The following is a 20,472-nucleotide window of genomic DNA, read 5'->3' on the forward strand; positions in this document are numbered from 1 at the left end:
GAGAGGCGGCTAGAAGGAAATGTCGAAATGTGTGCGTAAGAGGAGCTGAAAGGGGGAAGTAGAGCAAGAGCACTGTACTGTAATGTGATAGTCAGAAAATCAGCTATCTAATCTCGCCTGCAGATTCCTTCCCCCCTCTCTCTCTCTGCATGACAGAAGGCAGTTTACTGGGTTGTAGCTGGAGGCAGTGTCTGTGATGAAGCTGCAGAGCAAGCAAGTAGTCAGCCAGAATGCCAGCATGATCCACTCCACAGCTTTAATGCAACCCAGACTTCTGCTTACTATTGTACAACCAAAAAAAAATGTGAGGCTTTATGTGGGAAGCCCTGAGTAGGGAACTGATTTACATTAGCCAGGCTAGCAGTCAGGCAGAGCTCCTTGTCAGCAGACACTACTTTGGGGTTGGTTCTCATGCCAGTCACGTCCACCATTTGGAACAGTGAACAGCAACACCGGGGCTTCATCAAGTGATGAGAGCAGACGTCAAACTGCCCTATGAATATTGATGTGGAGGCTAGTCTGCTTTCGTAGAGGAGCAGAAGGAAGCAAGATGGCTGCCCTTTAGGATTTGTTAGAAAGGAGACCAGACTGTTTGCTGGATTTCTGCAAGGCAGAGGGGACATATAAGAGGTCAGAGTGCTATATTTATGCCCATACGTCCTTCCTATCTCTCTCTTCCCTATTTCTTTCTCACACTTTTCGGAGACACATCTGTTTGTTCAGTGTGTGCAAGAATAAAGAGGAGAAAATACTGATCCTTCTCCAACATGGCTGACAAGTGTAGTTTTTTAAATAATAAAGAGCCTTTTCTTTTCATGTTTTTTTTTCTCTGTCTTTCCAGAATGCTTTTTTGGTTTTGTTTTTGCTTTGCGCTTGATATTTATAACATTTCAGTTTTTGTTGTGTTTTCTCAATGTTTTCTGTTGTGTGTAGGAAAAAAAGTAAAACCTAAACAGCCTTAAACTCAGCTTAAATTCACCTCATTTCTGATTCTAGGCTTGGCTTGAATTTGCTAGAGCTTTTTATATTTCTTTAGAGAGAATTTTTAGTGTTTTGCTTTTGCCTTTTTCTCCATGTAAGTTTTTTGTTCTCTTTTTTTTTTTATGTACTGTAACAGATAAACCCATACATTTGTATCTGGTCAGCCTACATGCCATGTGACTGGGCAGGAGATACTTTTCAGAGAGACATCTTGCTCTGTTGTATCTTTCAGCATACCTTGAACATTTTTAAGGCATCATTCTGCCTTTGTGCTGCTGTGAATCAGCTTTCCTTTCGATAGTCGCTGAATGACATGCAGACACAAAGGCAGGCGCAGTCAAAAGGACTTGGACATAAACATACATTTTTGTACATTTTATCAACTGTAACCTTATTGCGCCCTTTAACAAAATGTAATTTGTGTTTTATTTCTATTTTTTTGGTGATAAAAGATCTGATGTCAGTGCGCAGATTTGACAATCTTGAAGATTGGGCTTTGTTTTGTTCTTCAATTATAGGGCAGTAATTGGCCTTTTCTCATCTTTAATGACATACCGATAAGCATGTGATAACAGTTTATGATCATCTCATACATGGAAATGTTTGCGCCTGATCATTCCAGTTAATTCTACGTGGGTGGTGCATTGTATGATTTTTGGATGCTTAGTGGCCATACAAAGCTATAGAAAATGGATAAATCCATCTAGAGATGAAAGTGGCCTGTGCCATTTTCAACGGATAGCTAAAGGGAAAGGGAACCTCCATCACAGAACCGGCAAACTGCTCATTGTGACACCCAAGGAAATTCTTCAATGCTGTTGGTTTCGTCACACTTTGGCTGAACCGTATAAAAAGTGAGGTAAGGCAACAGCACAGATTCATTCAGAAAGCCGCATCCCCAGATCCTCTCCCAACAGTGGCTTTTTCTCCATTCCTTGGGATTTAAAGATCTGTTTCCTGTCGTTAGCTAATGGAGGTTGTTCCATTTGCATCTTAATGGCTGTCTGCATTGCTGCATAGTGGGGAGGAACTATGCAGATTCAATTGTATATTTACATGTGTATCGCAACATAGGACTTTCCTTTGGAACTGACAGAGATTGGGATAAAAGGGGACAATTCTAAACCTTTTTCTTTCATTCAGTGAGGCTTCTATCCTGGAACTTGAAACATGTTGGGAAAGTTAATCCTTAATGGCAAGACAATAGCCATGGAAAGGTGTGTAAAAGGCATCAGTGTTTACAATCAGGCATCACTAATGTGCTTGCAGATGGGCCGTTAGCACCTTGTTTGCGCCTGCTTTTGAAATGATAATTTGTATCTTAGCTGTCTTATCTTAAGTATTTAGCTATCTGTACAACATCTTACCAATCTAAATTTGCATTGGAAAAACTGAATGTTATACTTTTCTATTTTTCAAACTTATCGTTTGGTTGACTTTTGGTTTTGATACCTGAGTTAGAGTGATCTTGAACAGAACAGTCACATTTGCCCAGGATATGTCCATGGTCTTAGCATTTAAATCATCTCTTGATATCTGTTTGGAAAGTTTTCTTTTTTTTTACGAGATATAGTGTTGGCATTGTTTCTATGACTTTTGGCACCTAGCCAGGTCACTGAAATAGTCTTGATGCGGTGTAGAACTCTGGCATGTCAACATTGTTTAAAGAGCAGGCAACATGCGCCGGCTCAAGGCTCGTTACCACGGAGGTAGTATGAACGGTTGTTTGTCGGATTTATGGTTCAGCTCGGTAACTAAGGTCACTAAAGTAAGATATAGCTTAAACTTCTATCATGTCGTTCCAACTATATACCTCTAGCTTGGCAAATATTTTTGCGTTTAACCTCTTTAACCATCAGACTGCTCTTTGATGCTTGCTCATGTCTTTCGTTACAGAAAATGCACCAGCTTCGTTAAATTTGAGTTAAAATTCTTACTCGACGAAGTGTAATAATCATCACAGTTAATGGAACTGTATTCTCAGCTGATTTCAGAAAAGTCACTCAAAAGTGTACCGAGCCTTGTGTTCAGGAAGAGAGCTGCCAAGGAAACAAGGAATGTCAGTGGTAATCTTTGGAAATAATTCTGCAAAACATTACCACAAATTGTTTAGTCAGATTCACAGTGTCCCTACTTCTCATTGTGGTATATAATCATAAGAGGGCAGAAATCCAGAATACAGTTCTTTACCATCCACAAACAACTGCTTGCCAGAAATGCACCTTGTAGGCCGCCAAAAGACATAACTTTAGAAAGACTAGGAACCTATAAGGGGCAAAGTGAGTAAGACTAGTCATTGGGTGGTATAATCAAACTTCAATAAGACTTAGTAAGAATATACTCATGATCAGAAGTATAGCACATTTTATCAATTAAGTATTGGTAAAAGGCCTAATGGTGTTGTTATGACTTTCTATTAAACTAGTAATTGCGTAATATGTGGTGGTGTAATATGGACGGGGCAGACACATCATTGGTGCAACCTGTGCAGCTCCACAGAGGCCCAAGAGGTAAGGAGGACAGTTTCCACCTCCAAAGAAGGGCCATTATGATGAGCTATTGGACTGCAATGGGCCTACATATTGTTCTTGCACAGGGGTCCTCTTCTGTCTTTTTCCACCAGTGATTTGCGAATTGTAAAAATCAGTATGAGAGTACTGTAGAATGTTATTATTTTACTAGCCCTTAATGGTATTATCTGGACATGGTTCCATAAGTTCAAGGGAACTAGTGCATACATGGACATGTTTTACCAGAGCTTGACCTAGTTTTGACCCTCTCCGATTGAATTCACTTTAAAGCCATGTTTCTTTATGGCAGATTTACCTACAAAATGTGATATATATATATATTTATATATATATATATATATATATATTAGATATTTGTTTCACAGTAAAAATACAGCTGAAATTAGCAAAAATGTAAGAACATGATCCATTCCTGGTGGACTGGCAGCGGCATCTTTCCCTGTTCCTATTGCGACCACATACATTGTCATTCAATTCAAGTGTGTTTATGGTGGAATTAGAGAAAATAGCCTGTAAGAGTGTTGAAGGGATTATCCAGGGCTAAAATATTGATGTCCTATCATTCTGCTGATCGATGGTGTTCCTGGGTGTCAGACCGATAAAAAAAAGCATAGGTCATCTAAGCGAGCAAGTAATCCCAAATCTGCTATGTCATCAGCTACTTATAGTGAAGGCCGCTGCCATTTTTATCACTAAACTTACTATATATTCACATAAAAGGCTAAGAGCAACAATAATAGTACACCTAGCGTCTTACTGCCAAGGTGAAGTGTTGGAGGCAAGAGATGGGATTCCACGTGTGGCTCTTTAAATGTAGCGTGATGTTGCTTGACTGGTATTATGTAATGTTGCGAGCTTTAAAACGAGTTTTGTAACATATTCGTTTGACTCAGGGTGTGACTTTCATTTTGATATTTAATAAAGTCGTTAGTTAAATATTCAAATTTTGTCAGTAAGGATTCCAGTAAAATAGACTAACTCCACTTGTATAACTATCTTTGACAGTGGCCACCCCTTAAATATATAGGAACTGTATAATACATAATAAAATATACTGTATATAGTGTTTGGTTGTTCCTCTTTGAAATGTATGTTGTGAAGATATTGAATCCCATGGCCATAGGGTGACTTCACACCTTGCGTGCTAGACTGCCCAGCTATCATGCTAAAGTAATTCAGCCTGTAGAAAAATGCTTTATTGGTAGATGTTTTGCTTCTATCCATGAATCAAGGCTGGGGTATTGTGAAGATAGTGAATCCCACGGCCATAGGGTGACTTCACACCTTGTGTATTAGACTGCCCAATTATCCTGCCAAGTTTAGGCCAAGTTCACTAGCACTAGTACCAACACATAGCGTCACCATTACTCTGCTGCACTCACTGATTTCATGTGGGTCGTGGCTATGATGGCAACTAACTAATCGGATCTCTCTCAATGACATTTTACTTGACTACTCTGAGGTTGAGGGGCCTAAGATGACATTGAGTTTTTGTAATATGAGATGATTGAATGCTTAACTGGTAGCGAAATAGCTAAAAGTTTGACTTCAACTTAAAATTAGTATGCACAAAGTAGGCTTAAAGGTGACCTGTATTTTTTTTTATTTGTAACCAAGTCCCGCTCTCCAGAATCTTGAGTTGTTTTCTTTTTTATGCTGCGCTGCATCTCTCCATCCATGAGCTATGGATCCCCTTTTCTGCTAAAAATCTAGTCTTGTTAAACAAAGGGGGCTTCATCCTCAAGAAGTTTAGAATTGAGAACCAAGTCCATTTGGCTAACAAGACTAGATATACAAACATAGCTCTGGAATGCGGAACAAACGCTAAATAACCCCAAATTTAGGAGAACAGAAGCATTTAGACTTGGTTAAAAATAAAAAAAATTACATGTTTAAGATACGTGATAGGTCTGCCTTATGTGCACATCTTCTAGTTGTCTCATTTAAGTATATATATTTATATGAAGTTCACTGATTGCTCAACATACATATACTATAACGCAGTAGATCAGTTATGTCATTTTCTTATTACGAAAGTGGATTGTTTGGCAATGCAAGCGATATAACAGCATTTTTACTATTGTAAGAAACTTCGGAAAATACAACATACACTCAGTACTTGCTTTTTTTTCCCATAGATTTTCGAGGGTTATGTCATATATGGTATATATCATTTATAGAAACCAAGAATCTATGATGCCTGAGGCATCTAATTGGTGATTTTTTTATAGGCCATGCATGTAAAATCTGAACTGAATTTCCTACAAAAGGTTACCTTGAAAAAATAGTGTTTCGCTATTGACACCATTTCTTTAGTTTTTATGCCATTGTTTGGAGGAAAAAAGAGTTAATGTGATGTGCTACCGGGAGACACGTGGACGACACGCGCACATGTCTACACTGTTTACAAAAAGACGGCCCAGAATTCCCAGGGACATTTACGTAACTGTCTCTATGTGGAAGGGTTCAAATACTTGGTGCTGCCTGCACTGTGTGTGCTGGTAGTCTACCTGAGCGTGCTTCCTAGGAAGGTTGACCCAGCAGGATTTTAGCTTTATTTTGTCTTTGTATAATCATGTGAGCGATATCGAGCACCGTGACTTGGATAGAGGTCATCTGCGGTGAGCCAAAAATAGATTCCAACCGGTCTCACAAACACAGGTCTGGTGGTTGTTGCGCTACGCATTGGCAATAGAAAAACTGTTCTGCTTGGAGCATATAAATAATTTTGGCTGTGCTTTAAAAGAATTGGAAGGCATAGAAACCCTTTGAATCTGTAAACAAAGAGCTCCCCATTAAATAAAGTTGTTGTGAGGAGATGGTTTGCCCATGTTATAGCAGTATGTTTGTGCCGTTCTTTCCAGACAGATCATTAGATGCCTGCAAGGTTATTGTTCTACATATAAATAAATTAGAAGCAGGCATCGGAGACAACATAGGAGAAAATAGCACAGAGAGACTATTTGGTACGTTATACTCGTAGCACGTACATACATTTGCGTCAAGACTTAAATAGATCTGGCCTTGAACTGCTCTTTATCATTTTTATACTACCTTTATCTCATTTGTTGCTTATTGGTAACTGTTTGGGCTGGTATTCGGACAGCTCCGTTGATGAGTTAATGCCATGTCCTAATTTGACCTCCTATTTACTGCTGACATCATTAACTTACTTCTCCTCTGTTCTTTGCTCCTAGGAAGTCATTTCACAAAAAGGGCAAGTCACATTTATACTAAACCGATAAGTGAGTTGCGCACACATTGGGAAATATGGCATAAAAAGAAAAATGGAGACATGGCAGAATTAGGAATACGCGTCATGCATGCATGATACCATCGATGGTAGTTCAGATCATGCGGTAGTAAATGAGTCGAGACGCTTCTCAGACGGTCTTACCATTCTGCTGAGTCATATCAAGATTGATTGATGCAGCAAAGCAAAAGAGGCGAGCACTTCGCTGACAATGTGGCTGAGGTTCCTCCTTAACATTAGCAGACCTTGTGCCGCTCTTTAGGCTTCAGTGCTTGGAATCGACAAGAAGGGAGGGAGTTAAAGATTTCTGGCGTTGTTGCATTAATATCGGTGCCAGAGGTGACTCCACGAATAGGATATTCCAGGTCACTGTGACGCCTTCTCACGTGGTAACACGCACATGGCTACACTGTTTACAAACATGATTCCAGAAATACGAGGGGGAAACTGGAGGGTGTGTCAGTCCTATTAAGTGTCACAAGTGCCGAAAATGTCTAGACCGGACCGAGGCAGAAAACAGAATCGGACATCCTGTAGAATCTGTTATCATCGAAAACGGGCAACTGTTAATGCTGTAACGTTGCCAGATTGTTAGATGACGATACCTGCAACGTGTGGTGACTATTGCCGAAGAGCAATTTAAAGGGTCCGTCTCCGGGAGAGAAAACCCAGTATAAGCAATATTGTTAGTAGCAGATATTAACAAACATGTCTGACCCGCTAAGAACAATCCTGTTAGAGAGATTAATCGCTGCCTTAGCGACTTGTTGCCAATGGTTAACCCTATAAATATTGCTGTGTTGTATTTTTGGATCCAGCTACGTAAGAGCCATTTACTTCTCGGCAGTGAGCCACAGTGGAGGTTTTTTTTCGAGGATACAAGGAGGCAAATTAACTGTTCTGTTTGAAATCACTGGTCATAGGATGTGCAGAATGTAAGAAAAACATTGCGCATGTCTTAGGAAGGTCAATCTGGGACACTAGGAAATAAAGCATAAGGAGTAGCATCACACAATGAGTCCTTTCTGTGTGACTACGAACAGATTGCTTATATTACCTGCTCCAAAACCAGTTACCGAGTGTGGTGGGATACACAACGATGCCTCGTTTTGTAGTGAGGTCACTTTACCTTTTTTAATATGTTTATTATGCTGATGTTTGCAAATATTTTTTGATTTACCTTTGTAACAATTTATCATACACTTACAACGCTTCTTATAATTCTTGAAAATGTGATTGCAGAGAAAATACACATAACACATGTAGTATCATATTGTACATTGCATCCTGGAGTGGAGGCTGTATTGTTATAGGGTCTTTTAAAAAGAGGCCAGTCACAAAGTATCTTCCTCCTGAAACCCCAGCGACCATTTGTAATCTGTGAGAAAATCTGTCAATAAGTTTTAGTTTCCCTGCAGTGCCTCTAAAGGAGAAATTAATTATTACACAGTGCCCATCATAATCAATGAGCTGTCCGGTCTTCCAGAGTGAGCGACACACTCTTTGTAACCACTCTTGTAGTCGAACGTCGTTTTGTAGTCAACCTGATGTTTTTTGGTTCACAATTTTTAGGCAGTTTGGTTTATACGTTTGTTCTTTAATGACCCATTACTTGTTTGAATAAAAAATAGCAAGCTGTACCATATGTGATCGACTTAAATGGGCTGACCAGGCTTATGATATTGATGACCTATCCTTAGTATAGGTCATCAATATCAGATTGGTGGAAGTCTATCATCTGCAACCCCAATCATCAGGTATTGTCAGCTCTGGTGGCAGCCTGATGTAAACAGTGAATGGAGCGGGAACAAGACTGCTCCATTCATTCTGTAGTGTCCATTACCAAGATCTGTAACTTGTCTCCTATCAATTCAATAGCTGACCTCCATTTTTGGTAACAGCTGCTACACAGTGTATGTAGTTGTGCAGTTCCAGCTCCATTCAAAGTTTCACACAAGGCTGCCGTGAGAGCTGAAAACAGCCCCTTGTCCTCGCTCCATTGGAGGTTTACATCCACTGATCATGAGGGTGCCAGGTGATAGACCTCAATATCTATTGATGACCTTTGCACATTATGATATTACTGACTTGTAGATAGGCCACCAATATAATAAGCCTGGGCAACCCCTTTAAGGCCTTATTCACACACTGAAAATGCCATAATGTGCAAATAAAGGGCAAAGGTATGTAACCTTTAGCTACACTTTTGATACAATATTTTAATGTATTGTCAAACTATCTCAGCAGGTCTAAGTCAAAGTGGCTCAGTGCTTAGCATTGTTGCCATGGTGCGCTGGGTCTTGGGTTTGGTTATGACCAAGTACAACATCTGTATGGAGATTGTATACTCTTCCCATGTTTGCACGGATTTTCACTGGAAAAAAGTTCATATCTACAACTAGTGAGAAGTTCGGCACTATCTTGGTCCCATTGGCTTCGGAGTAGAACATTAGACCAGAAACCATTTCTCTGTCACATTGTAAGCAGTCATAAACTGGTTCTTTTATCTATCCATGGCATATTGCATTACCTCAAAGACTGATTCAGGAATGTTAAAATTAATATTTTTACATTATCATGATTTCCTCTGAACAAAAGCCTAAACAGCAAGTGTCCCTATCCCTTTGATATCATAACATGCCCTGTCTCTGTGGTTGAAGTATCTTGTAATTAAGGAAAGGTATCAGCCTGCCTTACTTAGGAAAATAATACATTCTTTCATCTTGGGATCTTTCCGCCAAAAAGGCCTGCATGCATCTAAACCTAAGAGCTGAAAACATCTGGGAGTCTTTTTAGATGACTATTAGAAGACTATTTTTACATAACATTTATGGACACAGCACAAGGAGGTCCCTCGAATTTAGCTGGCTTTTTGAACCCATGGCTTGTTGGGATTGTTTATAGTCAGCTGGTCATTGACATTGTGACTGGCTGATGTCTCCCGAAAATGCAATTCGCCCTTTTTTGGATTTTTAACTCCTCGGTAGTTTACACTATATGTGTATGGTGTAATCAACTGGTGGCCCCCATATTTGACACATTCATGATGTACAATTGACTGGATGTATGGTGGTCGGTCATGTAAAGAGGTTTTCTGGCTAAACATACTATGAACAACTATTTGAAAGGTAACCCTATTAACAAAATGGGATTGTCAAAATCAGACGAAGTTTTGTTATATCCAAGATTACTAGTTTATATCGCTATAGCCCCACATGGATAGTGCGTTTTGCTTGGACATTTTTACAGGATATCACAAGAATTGTTGAATGATGGAATATATAAAGATGCTTCCTCAGTTTTGGTTAGAATTTGCAACATATTTTATTTTCCTTCCTCTGTTAATTTTATATACATTTTACATTGTTGCAAAAATATAACAGACATATAATATTCTGGTCTTTTAAAAAATCTATATAATATCAATCCACACCTCTAATCTAATACAAATATGCTAGCATGACTATTATAAAATGGATTACTCTCAAAACAAAAGCTAGAAATAAAAAAAATAATAATATTTCACATGTGATATTGGCTGTATATGCTGTAAATTAATTAATAATTTAAGGTGTAACTATTTTTTTTAAATTTAATTATGAATTATAAATTTTTGTAACATACTCCATTATCTTATCTTGCTTCTCTTTCTCCCCAAATCTATGCTGAAATTGATATTTCAACTGGCTGTCTCTTTTGCTTAGAATAGCTGATTTGAACTGCAACTGGATCCAAAATCTTTAACCCTGGGTGAGCTTGTTTGCTCCATTCCTCGATGTTCAGACAGGGACAAAGCCTGTAAATAGTGTCTGATTATGGGGGAGCTCACACAAGAATACAGATATTTGTGAGACCAGAAGTTCAAAACAGTTTCTCTATAGCACATGAACCGGGCAGTTAAAACAGCCCTTTTAGCATGGTGATTGAGAGAGGGAACCCGTGGACGTTTGGGTTTAACCAAACTTTAGTCCAAAGTTCGGTTCAGGTACCGGAACTGTACTCGAACTTGAACCTCAGCCTCAACCCCATAAAAGTCAATGGTGACCCGAACTTTTGAGCTGAAAAATCTCTCTCCGAAATTCCAGGAGAAGTCCGTGTTCCAAGTTAATCACCGGACACTGTCATCTCTACTCTTTAAGCTTATTATTACAGATAGTTTCTGTAATCACAAGTTTTCCTGACTTTCGTTAGCTAATATGAAGGTGTTCATACACCTTAGGTAACTATCGGCCTAATAGCTAAGTCACCTGACTCCCCCATACACGTAATGGCTTATGTCAGCCAATCATTCACATATCTTTTATGGGAAGAGTGAAGTTAGCTGCTGCCATATTGTTAGGGTTGGCAGATTGCACTAAATAAAAATGAATAATAAAGTGCAATTGCAACCCAGGGTTCACCGTGCAGAGATGTATAACTGCTGCTGCTAGTAAGCAATGACAGAACAAAACAGCGAGCAATTGCTTGAACACACTGTGTTAACGCCACACAGTGTGAATGGAACACTGAGTACAAAGCTCCCTTAGAGCACAGAGAGGTATTGACCAAAAGAATACTGAGTGCAATAACCTGTTAAACGTCACAGGGTTATAGCACGAGGATCAAGCTTGCTCTGCAACTGAACAGTGTCAATCGCACACTTAAACGAATCAGATGCAAGTCGGGAGAAGAACTCATATGATGCTAGATATACCCTGACTAAGGGTTTGTCACGCCTCCGCATACTCACCCGGTCTCCGCTCCCACGCCGCGGCCCCCCGCCGCCCGACAGCCACGGTGGTCCCTTCTGACAGGCTCGTGGTCGACAGGGTCTCAGGGTCTCTGCATGCAATGTTCATGCGCCATAGGCCATGGCCGCGCCTCCCTCCTGTTACTTGTGCTCTGGCAATGCCCTGACCCAGAAGCACCTACAGACCAATGGCAGACCTGACAGGGCCATATCAGGCTGTTTCCCCTGAGGCATGCGCCTGATCATTGTGTTTGCTAGCACACTGGGCCCTGCTTCCTCATGTGCTCTCTGCAGTCTTGCAGTCCTACCTTCCGTGGTCCCTGCAGTAGCCCCGCAGTCCAGTGTTCCTGCTCCATCCTGCTATCCACACTCCAGTCCTTCAGTTCTACTCCAGTCCTGCCTCCAGTGTTCCTGCTCCATTCTGCTATCCACACTCCAGCCCTTCAGTCCTACTCCAGTCCTGCCTCCGGTGTTCCTGCTCCACCCTGCTATCCACACTCCAGTCCTTCAGTCCTACTCCAGTCCTGCCTCCGGTGTTCCTGCTCCATCCTGCTATCCACACTCCAGTCCTACAGTCCTACTCCAGTCCTGCCTCCCGTGTTCCTGCTCCGTCCTGTTGTCTATGCTCCAGTCCTGCAGTTCTACTCCGGTCCAGTCTCCAGTGATCCCGCTCTGTTGTCTACGCTTCAGTCCCGCACTCCTACTCCAGTCCATCCTGAGCCGCCCCTCTTGGTACCGGCTATCGTGGTACCCGAACCCCTGGGCCTGCTCCTAACGATCCCTGTATAGGGGTCGGCTCCACCTGGCAGCTCGCCCGGGGCCCCTCGGTGCCACGGTCCAGAGGGTCCACTCCTGGAGATTTGTCTCCTGATCAGCCATGGTAACAGGGTTGAAATTGCCCTGTAACTCCACCGTGCTAACCGCACACGTGTAGGAAACAGGTGCTAAGTCAAGAGCTAATTGCCCCCACTGACGCTAACTGCCTGCCAACGAGTACAGTCCCAAACCTAGACAGACTCACACAACCTGCAGACAGATTGGTAGAGTATCCACACTCACACCATAACATACATGATATTAGCGTGCCGACGTGCGCCGCTGAGAGCCTTTTATACGTTAGGCTCCACCCCAAATACTCTCGCCAAGTCAGTTGAGTCATTGCCCGCGGGCCAATCTGGAGCTGCCACATCACCAGAGCAGCTGATGTCCGACCACCAATAGGAAGACGCCACATCACAGACATGCTCAGTAAGGTGATTTCCAGATTTAGACTCCAGAGGACAAGAGTGCATCTGAATATGAGTATTTACCATAGACGCACCAGCAATCCTTACCAGGTCGTATCGTTGTCGGGATCGCTGGTGCGTCGCTAAGTGTAACGGTACCCTAACACATATATTTCTGGCATAGGCTTGGCTGCCTAAAGAGCAAATGGATTAGAATAAAAAATTGTGTGAGAGTCTGGTTTTTCTTCGGAATTTTGAGGCAGATTTCACTAATTTAATACATCTATTTTACACACTTATATAGTGCCTTTAGTTCCCTAGCACTTTACAGACATTATCCACATTGTCCTCATATTGGGGCTCACAATCTATGTTTTTGGAGTGTGGAAGGAAACTGGAGGAAACCCACACAAACACGTAGAGAACATACAAACTTCATATGGATGTTGTTCTTGGTGGGATTTGAACCCAGGACCCCTGTGCTGCAATGCTAACCACTGAGCCACCGTGCTGCCCATATGTTGAGATTCTGCAGCAAACATTGTATTGTGTATTGTAATTTTTGAAGATTCTGCAGCTAGTTTTTTGAAACAAGTAAACAATGTGTGAATCCACACACTACTATTTATCAGGTGTGTAGGTGGGATTACAAACAGGGCGACAATAAAACTTATTTTCCAGTTCCCCAACCCTGTCCCCAAGTTATATAAACTTCTAAGCACCATGTGTCACTACATATACAAGTAATAAAGGTCCATTAGATAACCCACTAATCAGAGAATGAGTGATCATAGGAAAACTTGTTCCCAATTACTGGCCCGTCTAGACAGGCAGGCAATCACCAAATGTACAAACAAAATGCTCATTCGCTGGTTAATTGCATTGTTATTGCTTGTGTAAAAATTCTCATTATCGGCAGCACATTGTAAAAAGTTTTGGGCTGCCAATAACATGATATTCTATGCACAAAGATTGATCGTATTAGCGATTGTTGTGTGCATGTAGACTGTTTGTTGGTTTGTCTGAACAGGCCAAGAGATAACCAATTGGTGGTCGTTACCAGCCTGAAAAAGCCTGTCTAAATGGGCATAAGAATATTTTTTAGTTTCTTATATGCATTTTGATCACAATAAGTTAAATTTTTCTCTTGAGACCCTGGCATAAAAGGTCACTGACTTCATTACTAGTTTCTTTGATAGTCAGAGTAATTTTTAACCTTTACACTAGTCATAATGCAGTAATTTAAGGTGACATTCAGTGGTGGTGTTCAGTCTTCTGAGGACAGGGTGACCTGCCTGTTGCCTGCAGTGTTGTCAGCACATGCAAATAGTAGCTCCAAAGAACAATCGTGAACAAGTACTATCAAGGGTTGGTCACCTGAAGAGAGAAAATCCTGCTTAGCAAGTTAAAATAAAGACACACCTAGCGTGCCGTGCCCTTTTAAAGTTTTGATATGAGTGTTGTTCCTGCAGAGTATGAATACTCGTTTATCATATGTCTACGTACATTTATATTTCTACGTACATCCCAATAACAAGCTAAGTTTTTTGCTCAAAATGTGATTTTATGTCCACATTGGATTTGTACCCAATGATCCCTTTATTTTACTGTTACCTTAAATCAAACTGAAGGAGGTGCTCCCTATTTATGCCATAATACAAGTCGCTTAGGCTAAACACTTTGGTTATTTTCATTTCTGCAGCCAAATAACAGAGGTGACACCAGAGTGAAATAGACAAATGTTTTCCTTTAGCGCTTCAAAAAAAAGAAAAAAACGCATGGAGTCTAGGGTTTATGTAAAACTAGCGAAAACTAGAGACAAGGACAAGTAAAGCATCTCTGCAGGATGCAAAATCTAGGAGTACACTAGCGGTCAGCCACTGTGACTCTTGTCAGCATGACATAGTGGAAGTGGCATATGTAAAAGCTGTAGATTTAGCTTGTTGGGGTCACTCATTACAAAAAGGAATAAAATAATACTTGTTTTTCAGTGCCCCACCACTATTCCGCAATTTTACACTATTTGTCATAACGGACTAGTGAGATGAACCAGTATTCGGCAAACAAAACCCTCCTTAACTTATCTTAATTGGTAAAAAGAAGTCTTCTTTGGAATACCTTGTGTATGGATGACCAAAAAATACCATACACTAAAATACCATAAAAATGATGATCATCCTTAAAGGGAACCTCCAGATTTTCTCAATATAAAGTATGGCCACCACCATTCAGGCCTCTTTTACAGTGTTCTAGTATGCTGTATGTATGTTCTCAATCCCCTAGCACAAAAATGATGTCCCCAAAAAAGCGTCTCCATCCTACTTCCCTGCTTCATGTGGATGATGCGTCCTACGCCATCCACACAGTGTCTCCCAATTGAGCTCCTGCGTAGGCATGCTGAGGGTTGACCAAAGTACTGTAGTGTATATGTGCTCGCTTTACTTCCGGGTCATCAGCGCATTTCAGTACTTTTTCCTGGCTACTGATTCGGTGACAATGTATTGATGACGTAGGATGCATCATTCACATGAAGCAGGGATGGAGGACGGCGATTGTAGGAAGAGTAGCGGCACCTGATTAAGACAGCAACGCCCATTGGACCGGACTGTGACTGAGACACTTTTTTGTGCTATGCAAAGGGAATTGGGGACATACATACAGCATTCTAGAATTCTGTGAAACAAGCCTTAAAGGTGGTGGCCATACTTTTAATTTGGAAAACCTGGTGACAGGTTCCCTTTAAATTTCTTTCAATATTGTCAGGCATTTTTAGCACCGAGCTCCCACTCAGATGCAAGTGTTTGGTTTCTGGATATTTTTTCTTATTTGCTATAAAGCCTACCAAATCGCGATATGGAATTTTAGTCTCAGTTTAGGGGCAACATGTATCTTTTTACAGACTTTTACATAATGATTTTGTTTACCTATTCTTCGTTCAGATCAGCAATATCTGAGCATAATACATTAATATGTGAAGTTCGTTACGTAAGTGATCGAGTGGAAAGGAATGTGTTAAGTTATATATTGCACATTAAACTGTGGGAAACATACTTCCTGAGCCACGGCTATTTAAGTCGTTGTCACATTAATGACTCGAAATTGATAGCGCTGTATGTATACCCTATGACCTACATTCTGATATGTCATTAGTTCATTCAGTTATCACAGTACCGCTACTGTAGAGTCTGTCCCTATGTGAACTCGGCACAGCTACGGCATCATCCAGCTGCATGGAAGTGCCTTCTACACCTAGGATAACGTCAGCTCATCTAGATATCAATCTTATGCATTGACCTTTAGAATTTTTGCTGCACTTTTTGCATCAATTAATCCAATGTAATGTTTCGTCAGTCGTCAGCTGGTAGTAAATATACATCTAAAGTTATCCAAGAAGTATTAATGCAACAATGGTCTGAAGAAGACCTTGTATTATGTTTGCACAGGAAATGGCATTGATATCAGCTTTGTACCACAACCTCATGGTATGACTTTTTCCTTTTTTGGGTTAGTCAAGCTAAATTAGCCAATCCCTAGACCTTGATAATTGCAGCTATGCATGACATGGACTATCTGGCACTTTTCCCTTTAACGAGTGACTCAGACACGCTTTGCCTCTCCTGGCTTTATGCCCAAGTGCTGTAATAATGATTCAATTTTTGAGCAAGAATGTTTTGCCAGACTTGTGATACTGTGCCCATTTGGCATTGAGACCATATAAACAGGTTCCCAAACGTACCTTCCTGCCTAATGTGGTGCTACAGGGTAAGGTACTGTATATTATTCATATTAAAATTCATTGTGGCTTTGGATTTTTACTTTAGATTTTGGATTAATTTATGAGATCACTCAAGGTGACTATTATTTTCTCTTAGTTTTTATCATTTTTTTTTTCCTATTGTGAAGTGTAGGAAGAAGGTGAGCGTTCCCACGCATGGAGTATTGGAAGCTCGATGTCAGATGAATGACGGCTTTTACCAGCTTTAAAGTCAAAAAGTGACATGGTGAAAGGACCACTGAACATGTAAAGTATGGCTTCTCCCAATTTGAGATTTATTGGATTAAAAAAATCATATTAAAAAGCCTATAATAGATTAAAATGCACAAAAAGTTCATTTACAATTTACCCTTTGGCTTGCACAAGTATAAGATCAATATAGAGGAGGGCAGAATACTTATAATCTGCTTGTTTTGTATAGTCTCCAATAAAATGTGGGGAACACACGCAGAATCTGCATGATCTTTAAGGTCTTCAACCTCACTTACCTACAATGGTATTGTTAAACTGACAGCTAGACATTTTTTCTTGTCTGCTCATTAGCTGCTATAACCGGAGATGCAATTTTGACTGGCACAAAACAAGTTGACCACAGTCAGATGAGTTTCTTTGGGGACTTGTTAAAGAATGCAACTTCTTTCTTTGACAGCATATCAATGTGCATTCCAATCTGTTCGAATTGTCACATGAAAAACAAAGTGCCGTACTTGGAATCATACTAAAGTAATAAAAAAAGGCAGGCAAAAATGGTGGGTGCTAAAATAGTGGGAAACATTAAATTGGTCATCTGCATGTGTTTTCCATGTGTCCACAGAGTAGTCACTCTGGGATCATTTTATACCTCGAGCTTTCAAATCATATGACTTACTGATTTTAATTAAGATGGTCACCTACAATTAGCCAGAGAGTCTATCTGCTGGTAGCAAGTATATATGTGGACCCTTTCCAGTCCAATAGCTCCTTATAATGGACAAGTCCACCTGCTTTGGAAATGTAAATGGGCCCCTTCTCTTTGGACTATGGCTGCTGCACAGGTTGCACCAATGGTATGTCTGCCACTGCTACCTGTCTACACCAATATATCCGACTTGTTGTGCTTATTGTATACTTTCGTTATCAAAAGCCCCAGCAAACTCTGTTTTGGCCAGATACTGTTCATGTTCAAGGTGCCTCCTAATTCATATGTTTTAATGCCTCGTTGTGGAAAACTATTACTTCTAGGGACAATATGGGCTCCAAACAGTGGCACACAGATTGCAGGCACATAATATAAATCCACTGGTTACCACATATTGTACAGGTTCTGTACATTCAGCTTTACCATGTGCATGAAACCTTGTAGAAGTATATTCCTCCATATCCTAGTGTTTGTTGTGACTTTTTTATGGTTGTCCTCTTACATAGGTATTTCATGAAGCCGGTTATACAAGTAGCAAGTTGATCAGTCTAACAGATGTTCATAGTTAAAGTATTCAACAAGGACTATTCTGGGGATGCTGAACTATTTTCACAGTAGACATGCCCCTTTCAGGCTCTTGTTACATTTAAGGATCATGGCTAGGTTTTTATTTTGTTTTTAACAAACAGATACAGTATACTGCTATGTATTACACTGTGCAGTGTAAGGGGACTGACCAGCAGCACAATACGACCCCTGACCGGTAAAGTTTTACCGATCGGTGTTTGTATGGTAGACCGCAGTAAACAATGCGTACTGAGCGACCTACACTAGATAGCTCTGTACACATAGGCTTCCATGGTTCTCAGCAGTGCGAGTCCCGGTTACACAGAGCAATGATACTTTGCTCTGAACAAAAGTTCATTTCACATGATGAACAAGCTTTTTGCTCATTCATAGGGTGATCGACAGTCTTTTTAAACAGTAAGATAATTATAAATGACTAGAATGATGAAAAGAGGCGGTACAATGCAACAAGGTGTAATGAAGTAGCTATAATTTATCAAAATGCATTGGGTGAACCCCCATTTAATAGGGACATCAGAGTTCACCTGAAAAGTGAAAACCAAACAGTTCAAATCAGCTTTCTTCACAGAAAGTGTGATGGAATAACATATCCACTTTTATTTCCATATGGGGACAGTAAATGGACAATAAATTTGACAACTACAATTGCCCAAGTGTGCAACATCAAGGAATTGGTGACATTCATCTACCATCCATACCAGTGGATCAAGATCGACAAGAAAAAATCACCCTGTTGCAGTACTATGCATACAGGCTTGCCATTCATGACAAGTTCAATCCCTTTTTAAATGCTGGGAAGTTGACGCAACAATTTATCGTTGACAGGTTGACAGTTAAGTCAAAATTGAATCCGACAGGATCGAATATATAAAACAATATCAAAAGGCATTACGCGTCGACAGTTATGCCGGCGTTATGGATCACATCCATAATGCTGCGTTACACCAAGGGCTAAAAGCTGGGACACCAGTAATTTTACCATCCAGTTTCATTGGAAGCCCAAGAGCGCGTGGTTACACCCCATTACGAGGTCAGTCTGATGCGTGGTTACACCTCATTGCGTGGTTCGTAATCCCAGCGCGTGCCCGAAGGGCACGCAATCACTCATAGTAACTAGTAGTGGCATCACTAGTTTTTAGCAACGCCATATTTAATCCATTGCAAATCGAGTCACACAATCAAGTGCAGCAGCCAGACCAGTGATCTCTGGCCACTTGATGGAAGCCATGAAAACCGCCTCCTTCCTCCCAGCATCCGTGGCTCTTCTTTTGATTATTCGTAAAGACTCAGATCAATAGGAATCGGCATACAGGAGTGAAGATACAGTATAATCCCTTAAAAAAGTTTTAATGATCAATATTAAAAAAAACACCTTCCCAGTGAGAAAAAATGGCAAATGCCAAAATCTAGAAAAAGACCTACTCTGAGGTGCTGCAAGGCCCTAATCTAGGCCTATCTTTATCTCTGCCTGTCTGTGGAGGTTGGCACCCTAAACAAATATTTTTTTGGTGCCCCCACTCAAAGAGGACTGTCCCTCACTACCCTACCCATCCCTATTCTCATAGGCAGGAAAACAATTTCATGATAGTGCAGAGATGAAAAAGAACAAAATGCCCTAGGATCAATCTATGCATGCATTCTCAGAAAATATATATATATAATAAAATAGTAACCAGGTAATTCCACATCATAAAAAGTAAAGACCAGAAGCATGCCTGATGAGTGTTATGACATTCGCCTCATACTTCAGCAGAGGACCCATTAATAATTGAATCAAAGAGGCATAAAAGCCGGTCATCATGAGCAGATACACCCCGACACGTTTCCCCGCTGTAACGGTTCATAAGGAGGTATGAGTGATGACACAGATGTCCAAAATGCCGGATGCCATGATGTTGAATGATCTTTTGATTACCCAGCATGGGCGACGGCCTCCAGTTCACTCATATTTTTGGATGTGTGTCCTATAGCCGCGTTCTTCAAATCCCTCTAAAGATTTTCTTTGGGGTTCAAGTCAAGTGACTATGACATCCAATGCAGAATCTTCCAGGACTTCTTTTGAATCTATGCCTTGGTGAACTTTGAGGTTTGCTTGGGATAATTGTCCTGTTGGAAGTCCGAGTGACGCCAAAGCTGGTGATAGCTTCCTTTTTCTGCCACGTTCAGGTAATGTAGCCAGTGTTCCATTAACATTATACTTGTGGACCGTGGTTCCAGCAATATCTCTAGGAGCACTTCAATGTTTTTGCTATCTTACTGCTTCTTTTAACATCATTTAACGACCTGGAAACCCTAGAATATTTGGTGAACTGGAGGTCATTACCTATGAGGAATGGGCTAAGATTCCTCAGGAATACCGATATAATCTAGTGTGTGGCTATACATCACATTTTCAGTAGTTTATAACAGCCAAAGGGGCTCTACTAAGTACTAAAGATGCTTGTCATGAGGGGGTATGTAATTCTGAGTGTACAGTAGTCATTAATAGTGG

At 40.6% G+C, this 20,472-nt stretch overlaps 1 protein-coding gene across 1 annotated transcript in view; it reads left to right on the top strand.

Moving 5' to 3' along the window:
• The first annotated feature begins 344 nt into the window (after positions 1 to 344).
• Positions 345 to 20,472, top strand: part of TET2 (tet methylcytosine dioxygenase 2) — a 99,170-nt gene continuing 79,042 nt past the window's right edge. The window contains exon 1 of the mRNA XM_073571810.1: positions 345 to 630. The gene's annotated coding sequence lies outside the window, so the exon portion shown is untranslated. The remainder of the gene's footprint in view (positions 631 to 20,472) is intronic.

Source organism: Dendrobates tinctorius, unplaced genomic scaffold (assembly GCF_039654945.1).
Source record: "Dendrobates tinctorius isolate UK_male_01 unplaced genomic scaffold, ASM3965494v1 ptg000030l, whole genome shotgun sequence".
Lineage (NCBI taxonomy): Eukaryota > Metazoa > Chordata > Amphibia > Anura > Dendrobatidae > Dendrobates > Dendrobates tinctorius.